Source organism: Callorhinchus milii, unplaced genomic scaffold (genome assembly GCF_018977255.1).
Source record: "Callorhinchus milii isolate IMCB2004 unplaced genomic scaffold, IMCB_Cmil_1.0 Scaffold3, whole genome shotgun sequence".
Taxonomy (NCBI): Eukaryota; Metazoa; Chordata; class Chondrichthyes; order Chimaeriformes; family Callorhinchidae; genus Callorhinchus; species Callorhinchus milii.
Window position 1 is genome coordinate 73756015 of NW_024704744.1, and position 18855 is coordinate 73774869.

The 18855-nt window shown below is 38.9% G+C and overlaps 1 long non-coding RNA gene across 1 annotated transcript in view; it reads right to left on the minus strand.

Moving 5' to 3' along the window:
- Nucleotides 1-13678, minus strand: part of LOC103181688 — a 55135-nt gene extending 41457 nt beyond the window's left edge. The window contains exons 1-2 of the long non-coding RNA XR_488228.2: nt 13552-13678; nt 12868-13068 (exon numbers count right to left, since the gene is read on the minus strand). This is a non-coding gene — a long non-coding RNA (uncharacterized LOC103181688). The remainder of the gene's footprint in view (nt 1-12867; nt 13069-13551) is intronic.
- Nucleotides 13679-18855: the final 5177 nt, after the last annotated feature.

Consider the following 18855-nt stretch of genomic DNA (forward strand, 5'->3'; position numbering starts at 1 on the left):
ATCTGTTTCCTTCTCCTCTGCTCTTGAAGACATTTGACTTTGTTTCTCTTCTATTGGAGCAAAGATTCACGGGGTATTTTTAATGATAATTCTTGCATTCAATATTGCTCCTTTATCATCAGCAGCATGTCTCATTATCAGAGGTCCCATTCAAACCGAGACCCTTCTGCCTATTCAGGCGCATTTTAAAAACCCGATGGGACTATTTGACAAGAGAAGGGAGTTCCTCCCAGTGACCTGACCAACAATTCCCAAACAAAATTGGTCCTTCACTTCATGGCTGATTGTGGGACATTGCTGTGTTCAAATTAACTGCCCACAAAATACACAGTCACTGTACTTTACAATATATCCTGTGAAACACTTTGAAACTACTCCTGGTATGAAAAGTGCCATATCAAATGTAAGGATTATTGTTATCATTTATAATACAATGGGTATAAACATTTCTGGTTCCTGGAATTGGTCCAGTCTAAAGCCATGCAAGCGGGATAAGAATTATCAGAGCCCATCAACCACAATATTGGACCGATGTGGTTGGGTAGTCAGAACTCGACATGATTACAACTAGCACCACATGACATGCATGAAAGGTTGCTGGGACTTAAACTAGACCTAAGTAGTTATGCTTGAATCACATGAGATGGAATACCAGAGGGAAATCAGTGTAATATTAGTTATCAAATAGTCCATGATAAATGTGGGGAGTGCAGTGAAGAGAATCTGAAATACTGTATCACCAAAATGAGAGATGAGATAGGAGGGATATGAACAAATACAAAAAGTCATATGTAAATACTGTTCTGCAAATGCTAATATCAAAAAGGATATGACAACTTGGTTGTAGAGTTGATAACAAAAGAATTTGTGTTATCACATAGTCTGGAAGCAGACAGCTCGCGACAGATTATTGGTTGCAGATTGAACATTTGTCAACAAGAAGTCTTTTGTTTTTTGTTTAAAAATCTGCAGTTATCTGTATCAGGCAATTACTTCCTTTTTGCACAATTCAGTTCAAGTTCCTGGCAAAGTACATTATTGCTGCTTTCTATAAAACTATACCTTGTTCTGCAGAAATTAAAAAATACAATGATGTTTGATAGCTCTCAAATATTTTATTGCTTGTCAGGATCCCAGGATACAGTATTTATTTTGTTTATTTTTGTTCCTCTGACCAGTCGTTTGTCAAGGGTGACAGGGCAGTTAAATAGAGCTATTTAGAAGACACTGTTGCCTAAATGATTCTTTGTTGCAGAGATGTATGAATGGGGTTCTGTGAACTGTAATGCCACTTTCATTCTGACAGCTTTGTAAATTAGTCATTGGTCTTGGTGTACAGTCACTGGTGCAAGCATTTTGCTATGGTGTACATGAAACTTGTGAATAGATCTTTTGCGGGTGATGTTCCCATGTATTTCTGGATTTCTCCTGGACCATCTTGTTTGACTGACATCAGTCATAAGAACATCAGAAAGTGTGACACACACACAAAAGCTATTGAACACTTTGAGCCTGCTCATCAAACAGCCCACGCATGACATGACTTTTTCCGAATATATTTAATCCTTGAGGGAGGTGAATGACGATAGATAATATTTCCAAGAAAATAAAGCTCTCTGAAATGTCTCTGTGCCGCCCACAGAAACCGATCGGGTGAAACTCCAGGGTAACTGCAATTCTTAGAACTGTTTCAAGCTCATGCTTAAGCTGTAACTTTCAATATTTAGCTCTATCAATAGTTCAAAGTGTTCTTGCTGTAAAATTAAACAATTCAGAAAGCTAGAAACATACTTGAATTTTATATCAATAATTCAATGCAATCTAATTAATTTGGTATGTAACATTCAAAATAGGAACATCGGAACACGAGTAGGGCCATTCAACTCGTTGAGCCTGTTCTGCCATTCTAGATCATGGCTGATCTCCACCTCTACTCTACTTAACTGCCTTTGCTCCACATCCCTCAGTCTTGAAAAATTGAATTCACCTAGCATCCACAACCTTTTGGGGGAGAGAGTTCCAGATTTCCACTACCCTTTGTGTGAAAATACAGGCTTGAGATACTCCAAGGAGATATCATTCCTCTGTGCCAGTGAATGAATTTTAAGAGATCTCTGTTGGATCATTGGTGGTAGTAAAGTATTTCCACTTGGGAACAAATAAATAAATGACTTGTTCTTCATTAATACTATCAGCCACAATTATTTTTTTTCCATTTTGTTACTTTTATTCTGAGATTATGTCTCACAAACATCGCTTCTACATTTATTTTTCAAAATAAATCAGAAAAAGATGAGTTTTGCTGTACTCTCAAAACCATTTAGTTGAATGCATTCAATGCTTCTGTCTATTCGATCCAGGCAAATTTATTTTTGCTCTATACTCTCTATGTAGTCAAACAATAGTTTCTTCAGAAGCTGAAGAGCAGACTTCATTCAGTCAGTAGTATCAATCCAAAGGTGGCCTTGAATCCTTTCACAAATAACATGTTCTCATTGGAAATGAGTTCCTGTCGACAATGCACCCCTTTATCAGCGAGCAACTTAGCACTTAGGAAAATTAATGTAAAATTAATATCAGGTAGTAGTTTGCCAATACATTGTATCAGACAATGAATCTGTATCATATATTAAGACGGCAAAAATATAGAGAGTGTGCAATAAAGAAGCTAGCTTGTACAAAGGTCAATGTCAAGATTTTCTTTATAGACTTAGAAATCTAAAGCAAATCGAATGCACCTTTTACCAACCTTTACAGTAATATCTTAGAATCAAATCCGTTTCAGCAAAAGCAAATGAAATTCAATGTTGGAGATTTGCTTCACTTACTCAGATTTCTGAAGCAACATTGCTGAAGTAGATCAAAGCATAGTTTCTGTTACAAAACCATTTCCTGATCTATTTATTGGCAGATTCGCCCACAAAATACAGTCAATCCACTTTACTGTATATTTTCTGAATCGCTTTGAGACATCTTGACAACATTTTGAGGCACTAAATCAAATGCAAGTCTTACTATTATTATGAACAAAGGTGGACTTGGTTTGAGTCGCTTCACTTATTTGATTATTTTACCCCTTTAATTACAAATTGGAGTTGCCTAACTTGGTGTTGTGCTTCTGTTATACCCACCAACATGATAATGCCTCGGCTGCTCTTGATAAAATGATTTTTGTTATACCAAGATCACGTTCCATATTTTTTAATACTGCCAGTTATTTTGATCATCTCCCTGATTTCTCACCCCCAAAAATAAAAAATATATTGATGGGCAAACCACCAAGATTAATCCCAAGTCCCATCAATATTTATTTCATTATTCCTAATACCTAGCGCTATTGATAACCAAAAAGTACAGTATTAACGATAAGTGTCTACAAAATCCTAAGAGGGAAATTTAAATACGCAGTAAATTAGTCTTAAAAGGCTCCAGGTGCAGATTGCAAGAGGCTACTACTTCTCAGATGTTTAAGAACTAGTACAACAACAACAAAATTACATTTATATAGCGCCTTTCACGTCGGGAGGACGTTCCAAGGCGCTGGACAGACCGAGTTTCAGACCCGAGCTGAGGGTCAGGGTGGGGGAGGGCAGTGGGGGAAGCAGGGAGATCGAAAGCACGGTTGAAGAGGAGGCTCTTGAGGTGGGTCTTGAAGGTGGCAAGGGAGGGGGCGAGATAGAGGGACTGCGGGTGGGTGCAGAGTGGCGGAAGGCCCGTCTGCTGATAGTGGGGCGAGCAAGGTGGGGGACGTGAATCAGTCCAGAGCCCGCTGAGGGAAGGAATGAACAGGATGGTAGCAGGTTAGGAGGTCACAGAGGTAGGAGGGAGCAAGACCATGGAGGGCTTTGAAGGTGAGGACCAGGATCTTGATCTGTATCCTCTGTGTAATGGGAAGCCAGTGGATTCGGGCAAGGATGGGGTTGATAGGGTCACGGAGCCTAGTGCGGAAGAGGACACGGGCTGCAGAGTATGTATTGGATTGTACAGCTCATAGACCCTGGACAGCTTCATCACCAACCCATGAAGCCCATCATGTTATTATTTTTTCTTGCCACTCCCCCAGCTCTTTTCTTCGTCCTACAGCCACTGCTAATCAGTCCTTCATGTTTGGTGTCATTCTGTGGAAAAAGGCGTGTCTGTTCACACAATAACGCCATCATTCTTAAGTTACTTTCTGCAGTAGAGACCAGGAAAATGAACCGTGTTCAGCTCTAAAATGCTTTGTGCATTCTGCTAAGTAAAAGCAGCAGAGAGACATTAAAACTGACCAGAAATACTACCAAAGCTGTCAAAAAAGGTTAAAAGGACACCCTTCGCTTATTATGGCATTTTAACTTAAATTTTCTTTGCTACAAAGCAGAGGATGGAATTTTTAAAACGTTTCCCAAATAAATGCAGAACTATTTATAATGCAGAGGATGATTGCTATCAAACGGCCGAGTGTTCAAAATACTGGAGCTTTTTAAAACAGTGGGAATTACCATTTGTGGGGCCCATTGGATAACCACAAGAGTTTAAAGTGACAGTGGAATAGATATTACAAAACATTTGCTTCAATGCAGCATTTTTTGCACAGTTTTGCAACTGCTCATTTCCCACAATCATAGTCAGTAGTCTAAAAGCATTTCCTCATGCCCCCAGTAGCAGTGCCTCCTTAACTCCCAAACTGTCTTTTTTTTGGACAGTGTGGAGAGCAGTGGTCAGAATCTCTCGAGAACAGGAAAAGGTTAGATTTAGAATTGACTGAAATCAAGCCCACAAGACAATTTGTAGGCAATTATTGTAACCTTTTTCACGCTTGCCAAAGATGCCAAAGCTATTGAAGGAAAAGGCCCAAGAAGGAGCCACACGAGTCTTACTAAATGAAATTAACAATACAACTGAATCCTGATAATGTGTAACTAATACACCATGGAATCTGAGGCCACGATAAGGAATTCTGTCCAAAGCAGATAACAAAAATTGCCAATTTGCAAGTCTCTGATCCCAGCCCATTTAATCATTCATTCAGCAATCCAAGCTAAATGATGACAAAGCATACCAAAAATACACTGTTTCAGATTTGCTTTACACCAAGGTGATTAGATTTTGAAAATGTGCTGATAACCCTATATTAAACAGCATCAGATTATCACTATCCAGAACCGAATGTCTTGTGTCCAATGTCTTGAGTTTCACATCTACTGGAAACTACTTTACGTTTGATCTCGAATTCTGTAGAATAAGGCTGAATAGGAAATAGGTCAGTACATAGGAGTTCTCTGCTTGTATACAGCATGCATTTATTTGGGGGCTGGCGAGGGTTCTCAATTGGACTGTCAGGATCTTCCAAGCAACTCGGTCAGCAGCAAAGATGCCATCCATCAAGTAGAGGAACCTCAAACCATTCCGGTTTGTCTCGTTTTTCTACAAACGCACAATTGGACACGGCATCTTATCTGAGAAGCGTTCATCCACATCAATTTGAAAAGGAGACTTTGTGATCCTGGTACTCCTTCATTCACCACTTAAAGGTCATGTGTGCATGTTTACAGCAATTCTCTACCCATACAAACTCAATATGCTTTGAAGCATAGATCCCATGTCAGTCAATGTGGACTCTGCTGCTGATATAATTTGCAACTACCTGAGGTTTCAAATCAATTAAGGACCCTGTGTGACCATCCTAGGAAATATTGAGTGGATTGTAATGATTGTAGCAGGCTAGGATTTCACTAAATGCGTGACCACAGCTCTGAGCACAAGCAGAAGATTACATAATATGCTTGCAACTGAGTTCCACATTGGGAATGCTAACCAAGTTGATTTTCTGCTTGCAAGATTGAAAATGTGCAATACAGAAGCTTTGAAATAAACCAAGATCGCAGAGCTTACAGTGCAACCATTTTAAGGGATGGATATTGAACCCTGTTAACCTTACATTTGCAAGATCGGTCATTTTCAAAACAGGAGAAAACAACAGGAAAGGCCACACTATTTTTTTTCAATTTAGGCAGAACAGAAAGTGTAATAAATCTGCTCACCAAACCTGTGGCTGGCTGGGATAGCAAGATAGAACCTGCAAAAAAAAAAAAACTTTTCACATCAACATTCAAAAAAAATTAATCTGGTCCATTGTTATTATGGGCTGAGAGATTGAATGCACCTCATCAAAGCCGAGTATGACAGGTGACTCAATAGGCTGGTGCCGAGCGAGGAGGCAAGAAGATTAGCAGGGCACTGATATCATTATTTCCGCCTATCAGGGATTCAGCAGGGAGGCAATTGTAATTTCTGGGTTTATTAGTCCGCACTCTGAGGGAGAAAAACGAATGATAAACCTCATGGTGACAGCTAGGCATTCGTGCAGCAAGTGCTGTGACAGTGGCACTCACAGAATGCCAGGGTGGATATGTCCTCATACTGCAGTAATGATATTTACCTTTTTCGGCTGATGTTGGGAGAGGGCTAATGTCTCGCTTTCTCTCTCACTCAAACACACACACAAACATATAGATAAAAAAGATTTATTTTTATGCAGTCGTGAAAGCTCTTATAACCACATTCCGTTAATTTTACTTTGCATTTTGCATGCAAAAAATTATTGTTAGTTCCTTTTGTCACTCATTTCTGTCCCACAATTGCAGTTAAAAATTATAGTGTGCATTTTTTTTAGGTTAGATTACACAAAATGCATGCAATACTTCAGGCAGCCCTTGTTGCTAGGTTACTCACTGGAAATCAAATGTAATGCTGAGAACATTAAGTCTTGTATCTGCTTTGAACACTTTTCCAAAATCATAAAGTCAGTGCAGCAGGAACTTATTTTGCTATGATCTGGAAAAGAGCACAATAACTTTTCTTATTTCCAACGTAAAAACTCGTTCTGGGGCAGCCCCCATAGTTTAATGGCAAAGGGGTTGAAAACTCGCCTGCCAGTGATAGAGTGGAGAGGGATGTGCAACATATCTGAGTTAGTGCAGTGAAGAGAGTGAGTGGAATGTGGGCTGTAGGAGATCACAGAGGTAAACTGGGGATGGGCACAGAAGCATGTCCTGACAAACCCAACAAGCCACAGTCCAATTTCAAAAACTTTACAGTTTTATAACACCTTAGCACATTCAAACACCTCAAAGCGTTTTACAGTAATTAATGTCAAGTGCAGTGACTGTTTTTTTGGAGGCAAAGACAGTACCTGTACACTACCCATCAAGGTCTCACATGATGCAAATGACCCATTAATCTGGAGGATTGTTAGCCTACACACAGAGGTTAGTTCCCTCCTCTTTTCAAATATTCTCATAGGATTTATTATCCACATCTGATGTACAAACAGCAACAACAGTGCAGCATTCCCCCAGTACTGCACTGGAGTGTCAGTCTGGACTTGGAGTCCGAGTGGCAAAGTGAGGTAAGAATCCACAATCCAGAGGTGAGAGAAGATGGGAAAAAATTGATCTGAGAAGGAACACTAAAATTATCAACAGAACTCATTGTCGAGCGCTAAATAGAAATAATTTAATTAATTGTAACTCATGAGCATTGTAGGTATGATTTTTCAACTGTAACTTAGTCTCTAATCATTCAACTCAAGAAGATTCAGCACAATCAAGGTTACTTAAGATTATTGCAGCTGAATTTAAATTTATAAATCACAGAAATTAGCTACAATACAAAGTAACGTATTTGACATTGGTCTTATGACCCAGTTCCTGTCCGAATTGGACATAATATTAATAACTAATAATCCTAGCCTTTCATGTTAGGAGGATGTCTCAAAGCACTTCACTGGATTTACTGCAAAGTATAGTAACTTACACTTTACTACAAGTGTAGTAAAAGTGTGTATTTTTAGGGAAATGTGACAGCCACTTTGCACATAGCAATGTCCCGCAAACAGCCCTGAAGTAATGATCCATTTTATTTGGGGAATTGTTGGTCAGGGCACCAAGGAAAACTCACTTCTCTTTTTGAGTAGTAGAATCTTTAAATTTGCACCTGAACAGGTAGATGAACCTCAATGTACTGGCATCCAAAGGATGACACCTTCAACAATGAAGTTCATCCCAAGCACTGCACTGGACTGTCACTATAGACTGAGGGCAAAGTCCTGACATCAGGCACCCAAACATATCCATTTTTCTCCGTGGATGTCTTGATAGGAATGGAAACCCAGACTGATTTCCCCTGTTTAATCCATGGATGTTGAGGCCAACTGCAGCTTACTAACTTCTATCCATCAGGAGATCAGTTAACTCAGCACACACTGATACAGTTTTAAGCTACCGTTATCCAGTATTGGTGACTGGATGTTATACATTCTGCTTTTATTGTAGAAAAATGTGAAGAAATCTGTTAGGATTGAACCTATTTAACAAGCAGTTTACCTGTACAAAGCACCAGTACACTTCAGGGCAGTTTCTTAGATGGGAGCACCATACCCCCATTTAGTCTGCAGACATTGAAATCTTCTCAAATCCTCTCCTCACTGGCCTCCCCAATAACACTGGCCATAAGCTCCAGCTCATCCAAAACTCTGCCAACTGCATGTGTTCCCATCACCTTGTGAAACTTTACTATCTCTCTGTCACTCAGCAGATTAACTTAAAGATTCCCACCCTCACCTACAAAACCCTTCATACACTCGATCCTTCCAACTTCTGTGATCTTCTCTAGGCTCACTCTTCTGTTCACCTCTACACTTAGCAAACTTGGGCCTGTTGCACATTTCCCACCCCCCCTGCCCATCATCAATGTTTGAGGCTTGGTATTTAGTACACCCTGATCCTTCCCTCACCCAATATCCAAACATTCCATCACTATTAGTGTTTAATGTTTAACAATCAGAACTAGGAGATAGTCTAACACACAGCACTGAAGCCAACTGTAGTGGCCGAGTTTCAGCCCTGGATGAAATCAACTCACAAGGTCGCAAGATCATAAGATTGATTTAGATGAGGAATGCCCAGTGGCCCATTTGATCTTAACCTTCCAGAATACCCAATCTATTGTCCTCGCACTGCAGCATCTATAACATGAAACCATTTCTTAAATGACCATGAGTCCAGCATCCTTGTTTCAACCATCCTCCCTAGCAACCCACTACGCCCAAGTTTGCTAAGTGTAGCAGTGAACAGACTGCATCATTGAATTGTCCTCAAAGTACGAATAGGAGCCAAGAAAACTGACCCATTAAAAATTTCTACATTGGTTAACGAACTCAACACAGACAAAGGATCATTCCTGGAATCTCCCCATACTGTACAGCCATCTACTCAGAGAATTGGAGACTAACATTAAAGCTGCGGTCTTCTTCAGTGGCCTCAAAATTACTTTTTTTCTTTCAATGGATCAGTTTGTCTGGAGACTATCCTTTGATAGCATTCTTCATGGGAATATCTGTGAAGCCAAGCCTGCGGTATTTGACTTCCAGCTCTTGTATTTCAGTGCCTTGGGATGTCCTTCCGACGTGAAAGGGTTTACAAATGTAATCTTGTTGTTGTTGTATTCTTAATAATAATCCTAATATTCGATAAAACCCATTCCATGTTGAGAGTACATCACAAAGAGTTTCACAGGATATACTGTTTAGCAGTAGTGGCCAACCTGTGGCCCGTGGGAGAGAATTGGCCCATGGGGTTGTCAAGAAATGGTAAACGTTCGCACAAGTCTAGGTAAGCCCGTGGTTGATCGGTACTGTTTCCTCGTCCTCACTTTCAAGGGCCTCCACAGTCTTGCTCTCTCCTACATTTCTGACATGCTGATCTCTATCAACCTGTCTGCTCCCTCCGCTGAGCAGGCTCCAGCCTGCTCCAGGTCTCCCACCCGACCTGCGCTACCATTGGCAGCAGGCTTTCGGCCTCGCTGCCCCCACTCTTTGGAATTCCATCCCACAATCCCTTTGCCTTCCTCCCTCCCTCCTTCAAGGCACGACTCAAGACCCTCCTTTTTGACAGTGCCTTCAGCCGCCCTTTCAGGCTCTGCCGATGAGCCAGGCTGGCTGTGATGTCAGCAGCAGTGCCTTGGATTACTGCAGACCTGCCTGCCTGGCTCAGAAACCGGACTACCGAGTCCGCTACAGTAGGCTCGATTCCAACATTCCATTGCCAGACATGTCACCTTGGAGCCAGTTCAGCACCGAGGAGACCCCGCTTTCCTCCCCTCCAAAGAAGATAGTTATTCGACATCCAACAAGTGCAAGTTTGAGCCCTCACTAGGTAGATACGAGACCCAGGGGATAAAATCAGAGGTCAGCTGGGTAAGCACATATCTTACATCATCCTGAAATTCACCTCCTCTACTGAGCCCTGGTGGTGCCGATTTCAAAACAGGTACGTTTCTCTAACCCTTGCCACTGAATCTTCAAGGTAAAGAAAAACAACAACAACTTACATTTATATAGCACCATTCACGCCAGACAGCATCTTCAACAACAGCAACAGCAACAACAGTGCAGTGACTGTGGGCCCCACTCTATGGGAGTTTGGTACAACTTCATTCTTTACTTGGTATAAAATAAAGATAAGTATGTTCATATGGTACAAAGGAGGGAGTGTTATTCAATACACAAAGAATTAACTTATTTGACAGGCTCATGCATATTACCATCAAAATGCAGAAAAAATAGCACATCTTCTGTAGGCTGGTACTTTTTTTAAAAAAAATCATAGATAACAGGGATAATTGGGATATTTCTTAACAGAGTTCATTATTAAGAAGTCCTGTTAGAATTCTTATCAACCCATAGGATTGCCGTTCCATTAGAAGCAAAACTCCCATAGGTTGATGTGTCGTATTTCGGGTCACTGGAAGGAGCCCTCAATTGCTTAAATTGGATACCTTTGAGATGTCTCAAAGACACAATAAGGCACTATATCAAATGCAAGGATTATTATTATGTATTAATTTCATTGAAGAAATACTACAAATTATACACCAATGTCAATTAATTATAGGACTCATTATGACAACTGTAGTGGTATATTGTAACTACTTTTATGAAAGTCTTTTCAAGTCAATAACCTTGCACCAGTTTATAGAATTATATGAAACTAAATTCTTGACATACTCATGCATTTGAGTGGTGGAATTGATTTCATCTGTAATCAAATTATTCCCCAGTAAATTATAATTTTTGCACACACATGAGAAACAAGTTATTAAAATCCGTAATTTGCTTTGTAAATGAAAACAAAAAAAATCAATTAGTTTCAAGCCACTGGATATATTTGAATTTATTAAAGTAAAGGTCATAGACTGCATATAAAACATAAACATGGATACCATCTAGGAACATTTCATAGATGTAATTGACATTATGAAAAGTATTCTCTATCGCCAGCTGTATAGACATATGGTCAAGAATTTCTCTGTCACAGCAATTGATATTACTTTGTTTAGCTGTGCACAAAGCCATTTTGCTTCATTTCCTATTTATGGGTGGTTTGGGATGGAAATAGACTTTGCCTGTTGATCTTTAGGTTAAAAAAAATATTTCCTACTTTTGTTGGTTACAAACACTTTCCATTCTAAATTGTTCTAGTGGCAATTATTTTGCTATTCATCAGTGTGGATCTCTCTGTCTCATCCTATATATACAATAGCCAGTCCTAAGAGTTAAGAGGTAATCGCTGTTGTAAAGTTTACTCGATCAACAAGTCCCACTCTGAAACAAGGATGCCAAAACAACAAATAAATATTGACCTATTAGTGCAATCTTCCTAATTTATTGGAGTTTATTGTCTTGGCAATCGGATGGTAAAACACAAACACTCACTCCTACCTGATAACAAATAAAAGACTGATTTCTGCCCACATTCGGATGGAAAAGGACATTGTTTGGGGGTGCTAATAGGATTAAATCGGTTACTAGCTCTATAACTGGAAGCCCTAAACCATCCCTAAATTTTCACCTCTCATGGGGATCTGCCATTGTTGCTTTTTACAGCTGACTACAGCCTCCGAGAAAGAAGCAAGAAAAAAGCCTGGGATTACAGCAGTGCTCATTACAATGTACACAAAGACCGCAGGATCAGCAAAGCCAACGCAAGTGTAACATTCAGTCAAACGGGATGGAATTGAAGAATTTCAGTCCTGACCTAATGCTTGTAAATCTCAGCCTTCCACAACTGCCAGGCCTGATGCAGATTTAAGTGACAAGAAGGTATCGAGTTTAAAAATGCAGAGTTTACCAATTATTTTTTGTGAAAAAAAAGGAACAATTCCACTATTAGTTTTAGAAAATAATCTACGAAATGGGCTGTGTAAGTATAGTACTTTCAGGAATTGTCAGTGTCGTTATAAGCCAGGCTTCTTATTTTTAAGTCTAAAATTGATTTTGTATGGGGGTGGAGAGGCTTTTCTCTGCAATGTTAAAATATCTACCGAATCACTTATTAGTGCCAAAGTTCATTAGAAATTAGACTGTAATGCCACAATTCTTTGTTCAGACCCTGCAGATCTGTAGCTGCCCTAGTTGGCATGATTACATTTTTATAGCTTTAAATATTGTCACTTTAAGCTGCACTTAGATTAAAGCCTATGAGCTGCGAGGTACAGGCTTTTTGCCTACAGTCTGATAATTTTTCTTGCTATTGGCAACTTGGGAATTTCCTTCCTTATCACTCGGGTTCAGCTAACTTCACAAGCACTAATCAGAGCTGGAATCATTCATTCAAGGATTGCATGATCATGTTTTTCTTTAGCACTGACAGCTGTCTGGACTGCATTAGCAATGCAGATGAGCCTGTCTAATAGGTTAATGCAGAACACGCGTAAATTAGGTTTAATCCCCAGTGAAATAATCTAACAATTTCAAATTTCTTGATGTCGGGATAGAGACATCGCCAGTGACTCAATTAGATGTAATGCAGATCAAAGCAAATTTACCTTCTGTCTGAACCTTCCCCACAGTTTAGGCTCAAGACCTCAAAGCTTTGCTGGGATCGTTGCTTGATAGCGAGCAGGTACGCTTTGCAGAAACGCTCAGCCGATCAAGCAGAAGAGTGGCAGCAACGACTCGGCAAACCTCCACTGCCTTTTTTTTCTTATAATTGGAAAATAGCATCTCAGACACCCTGCTTTTCCGGCCTGAAAGAAAGGGGTGGGGGGGGGGGAGAAGAAATTGCATGACCCTGTCGCCAAATTAATTCTTTTCTTGACATCTTAATTCTGAGCCCTCTTGTGTGGTCAAATCAGACTTCTACAGGAATTGCGATCAAGCAATTATTCTAAATTATATTTGTCCAAATCACATTGATTCATTTTTTTTATTGGGTAACCTCATTAATTTTGAGGATCTTATTTGTTACACCTTAGACATCATTTTCGTTTTGAGCGTATCAGCTTGAACCAGTCAACTAATGTTCCAGTGTGACATGCACAGAAAACAAGACCCTGTGATCCGTGCTTTTGTCTATTTGCCAATTACTCGCAAATTCCTGATTAACTTTGATGTGAAAACTAATGAGATAGAGCAAATTATCAAGGCCGACCTGATAATACTCTCATTTATTCAGCATTTGGCATCAATAAATGAAAAAAAAATGAAGATGTCTCTGACAGCAGACTGACCTAAGCAAGTCCACTGGGCATCTCAGCTGAATATTTCTCTTCTGTGCACTATTTTCAGGTTCTCTCACAGTGCAGTTACATCCACGCTTGAAAATCTCTCACTCAGCTGCTTGCACACTCTGTGAATCCTGCATTGTAAAGCCTGACAAAGAAATACACAGACCAATGTCCTGAAAATTCGGTAATCAATAAAAGTTTCAATGAAAATTCTGTGACATTCAATCGTACACATTATCTAACAGGCAAAACCATGAAAAGTTCGAGTTCATGCATACTTCAGTTTGGTGCAAAGAAATAACACACAGATGAGTGCAGCAAATAATGCTCCACACAACAAGCCATTTTACATGCCAATTTAGATTTTCTGTTTTTAAAGTATTGTGTTAATGGCTTTCCTTAATAATTGCTTGAAAAACTGTTAATGTGATTATTGCTTCAAAAAATATCACAAGATGTTTAAATGAAAGCACTTGAATGAAGCAATTCAGGCAATAATGAACATGATCCTTGCTTTGAATCAAGCTATATCTGTACCTTTGTAGCGGCAGACAGCAATACTTCATTTAAAATAGTTGCAGTGCACCTTTTGATTTAGAGTAATGTAAATATTTTTTTACATCTAAAAACATACTCAAGACAAATGAGAAGCTTCTAGTTGCTTTTGTATGAGATGCTGAAGAGCTCTACAAACTTAAAAGCTCAACCTCAATTAAGCTCATCTTCATCTGAAAAATGAGCAGCAGAAAGCTGAATACATTAGATAATGTATCCTCACAGAAGAGCATTCTCTTTACATGCACGCGGAAAAAAAAACCTCGATAACCAGAATAAGGAAAGGCTGAGAGTTTCTAAATGCTAATTTATTTCAAACTGTTTAGCAAGTCAGTGTTAGGTATCTGTGTTTAACAAAGGCTGAATGAATGGCAACCTTTCTCATACATCATAACATGCAGAAAAGTAAGAAAAAAATTATAGTAACTAATTTGAGGACAAAGGGCTGACTTCTAGCATTTCATTAAAGGAACTGGATGAAGAAAGGAAGATTGACAGTGTTCATCCTCATTCAATTCAACCAGCCAATTTCCACATGCAAATCATAATCTGCAGATGTCAGAGCACGATATGTTTAAAATACCATCTCTCTCAATTTCAGACCAGCAGAAATTTGAATTTAAAACAAAATCAGGCCTTGCTTCGGGTGTGTTTAATAGTCATCTTGGAATGAGTGTGTGTGTGTGTATGTGTGTAGTGGGTGGGGAAAGATATGCATATACAGTACAATTTGTTTTTCTTAAACTGAATCTCAGGTGCTGAATGTGCTACAAGGGTACTAGCATTTATTTTGGTCAAAATAGTATTGTGTATAGTATTATTAATAATAATAATCCTTGCATTTGATATAACGCCTCATCACGTCTTCAAATTAATAATAATCCTTGCATTTGATATAACACCTTATCACGTCTTCGAGACATCGCAAAGCACTTCACAGAATATACTGTAAAGTGAATTGACTGTATATTTTTGTGGGTGAATTGCTGAAGCTACTGCATGCACTAAGATGTAATTTTTTTTGACATATACATTGTGTCAGAAAATGTATGTGCTTTACAGTAATAAATTACAATATTTGCATTTGATAAAGCACCTTATTGTGAAGTCGAAACATTTCAAAACTCTTCACAGGATTTTGCTGTAAATTTTAGTTTTAGTGGGAAAACAATCAAAATGGTCAAAATGTTATGATCAAAATGGATGAATGAATCCACATTTCTGTGCTGGAGTGCCAAGTGTCAATCACTTTTTTTGGCAATTTTGCTGAAAAAATAATTTGTTTTGTAATCTTCTGTCCCATTGCGTCAAGATATTGTGTGAATTCCCACAGAATATACATTAATGGTGCGTGACACGGAAATGCTGTGTACCCTATGTTAACATGTCATGACTTTTCATCAGCCCAATAGTAGCACTGAAAAAGGCAATGAACAAGCAAAACAATCTCCATTGCATGGCTTCATGTGCAGCGATCTAGAGAATCAACTCAGAATCCTTCAGTCATATTTTACAACTAGTCACCAAAGAGAGATCTCAGACTCTGTCAGGTTAATGGGTGAACGTTATCATAATATTGATGGGCTGCATTAATTATGAGCCATTTGTCTGAATCTCTATCTCACTCAGATGCAAATATCTCTGAATTAATTGAAAAAATGACATAAAAAATAAAATTGTTAAAAATTCATTCGGTTAATATTCCACTATTTTATGTTTCTTCTGGTAACCCTTTTTATAACTTTATGTTTTAAGCATTAAAATACTAAACTCTTTTCTGTCAACTAACACATCAAACATGTTGGATCAAAGGATATTTTTAATTCACAACACTGTATATGCTTTGAATCGACTTAAACTGCTTTTTAAAGATGATTTGGGTGCAATAAATGCTCCTGTGGTGTTCAAAGAGCTAAACTCATTTGTCTATGCAATTTCTGTAATTATATGTGACTGACACTTGCTTCTGTTGCCAGAAGCAGGTTTAAGCTGTTTAAACCAAAAGCCATCAAGTTACTGTGGTGTTGCTCTGATAATTTGATGGAGCAACTTCAATCTCCCTCAAAACGGATTCAAATGAGTTCCTTGTTCTAGCATATTTAAACAACTTGGAACACAAACAAAGCAAAGGCCTGGTTAGAAACAGCGAGACTCGTTCGCTCATCAGTCTTGCCAACTACCCAGCAAATGTCAGAGGCGTACAGACCCCGCAGCTGTCTGCAGACAAAATAAATGACTTCCGGGGGAAGGGAAAAATTCAACGCATTCATGTGTGTGGTGAAAGAGGCTTTGTCCACGCAGCTACACAAAGCGTTAAGGTACCGCTTCACAATCATTTTATTTGTATTGGCTGATTCTGTGATACGATCAATTGTCACCGCTGACCAGTCTGATGGGATCAGCACTTTGGAGAGGAATGAACAAACAACAAGAGAATGTTGAGCCGGCTTGGTTTAAAATCATCTAAAGACCACGCTCGCAGTGAACATTTTTCTATTATTATTTTTTTTCACACTCACAACCCTCGTTTGTATCTTTGTCTCTGTGTGCTTTGCCTCCACACTCTGCTTTCTTTTTTTACACGACAGCTTTTATATGCCCATTTTTTTAAATATGTCTCTTTGATCAATCCATTTTGCAACCCAGAAAATCTCGCTCTCCATCTCTGTTTACTTTTTCATTCTGTGCAACTGCAAAAGGTGATCCATCCAGCAACCTGGCAGACAGAGTCAACAAAAGTCATTCACACACTGGAGTCTGAGCACAGCTTGAGAATAGGACACTAGACTCCACTGTCCCAACATGGGAGGAATACGGTAGACCACCGTAGAGCTACTGAGTCAAATAAAGGCTCAAATGCATTTTAATCCTTCAAATAAAAGCAGAAATAAACTTTTGTTCCATTTTCCACTCTAATGGGTATGTTTTTATTTTTCATTAACAATCCACTAGTGTCAGTCGCCCGCCAATACATCACTGAGTGGTTTTATTTGATTGCAGTCCCAGATAGTGAGGGTCAGCATCTTATACCATCATGAAAACATCAACAATTTTACCTGAGGAATTGTTGGCTAGGACACCAGGGGAAACTCCTTTCTCTTTTCAAATAGTGTCAATGTTCACTTGAACAGGCAGGTTCAATGTCTCATCTAAAAGTATAGCAGCTCTAACAATGCAGCATACCTGCAGCATTGCATTACCTTGCACTATGAGTTCCAAATCGTAACATGGGCTTGAAACTACAACCTCCTGACTCAGAGGGGAGAGTGTGACCTACCAACTGAGCCAGGCTGACACGTGATTAATTGAACAATTTATATTAACTACCTGTCATTGACTTCACAAGACAATAGAAGAGATTGGAGCTTGAAAAGAAAAGTTGTTTATAAAAAAGCACGAAAAGCAACTAGGTTTATGTACTAATAAAAAGTTTCTAACAACCATTTTGAAGTGCATGTATGCAAACCCAGAGACACGTGGTGCTAAGTAACAACATAATCTACTATCACAAGTGAAGGAAACCTTTGGTCATGCAGATGGATTAACATGTCCTTTAGGCTCAAGTGTGAACAAATAAAACAAACTGGTAGGGAAAAAACTACGGAAGTGAAAAAGGTCAAAACTCAATTCCCAAGAAAATGGGATACTTGAAGAAAATAAATAAATTGTCAGGTCAATAAGAAGCTAATCTGACAATCCTGTGCTGGCAAACCCCACCAAAAATGCTCCTTTAATAAAGGAGCATTCGACACAGGCTTGGGAAACTCAGTGCAACTAGTTTGTCAGCTTATCTCATTCAGTAAGTCTATAGATCTGCACAATTCCTACAAATTCAATTCACAATTCAAGTAAATTGCTTAAAATAGCAAACCAGTGGCCCAGAGTTCCTAATTTCTATTGCTTTGGATCGTTTATAACTTTAGTATCATGCACGTTTTAAAAACAAACTTAAATTCAGTCTTAATTTGAAAGTTTCTTTTCCCCTAGTACTCAAAAGGAACTGGAAAATCGATTTTCTAATTAAATCTGAATTCAAGCTTGTTTCCAAATTTTTAAGACAATGGTCTTAAAGATAAAGTTACAAGACTTCCTCCCTCTTTCCAGGGCTTGATACAATGGATGTGAAAACCCAAAGGAATCACCACTCTCAAATTTAATTTCAGGCCCAGCTAACAGTGCTTCAACTTACCAGAACAGGAAACTAAGTAAATTACATTGGTGTCCACATCTAACAATGAAAATCTGCCTCCATCCAGGAGATGGAAATTCATCACAGTGTCTTGCGGGTAGCCTTGGGATTCAAACTGAGCTGATTGACAGGTTGGTTGGAGGATGGCGATAACAAAGGAATAGGTGGAAGTTTGTGGCATTTTCTAAAGCGTTACCACAAGGTAACTTGCTATGAAACAACCTGTATTTCACCCCATAAATGTATCAAATTTACATGAAGTCCATTTATGGTTTTCCTAATTCGGTGTGTAAGTTAAAAATAAACAAAGTTCATTTGTATCATCTGTTGTGATATGGAAACAAGATGTGAGGTAGTTCATGTAGTAAAAGGATCAGCTTTTTTTTTCACAAGAGATATGAAGTATTTAGTTGCCGAGCCTGTACTTCTCACAATCCGTGTTTCAGAGGTGATGAAAATAGGATTGAAAAATCTATGACATTCAATACATCTTCTTCATAAAGTGTTAATGGCATTTCATCAAAAAGTGATCAATGGCTCAGCACTCCTCCAAGTACATTCAC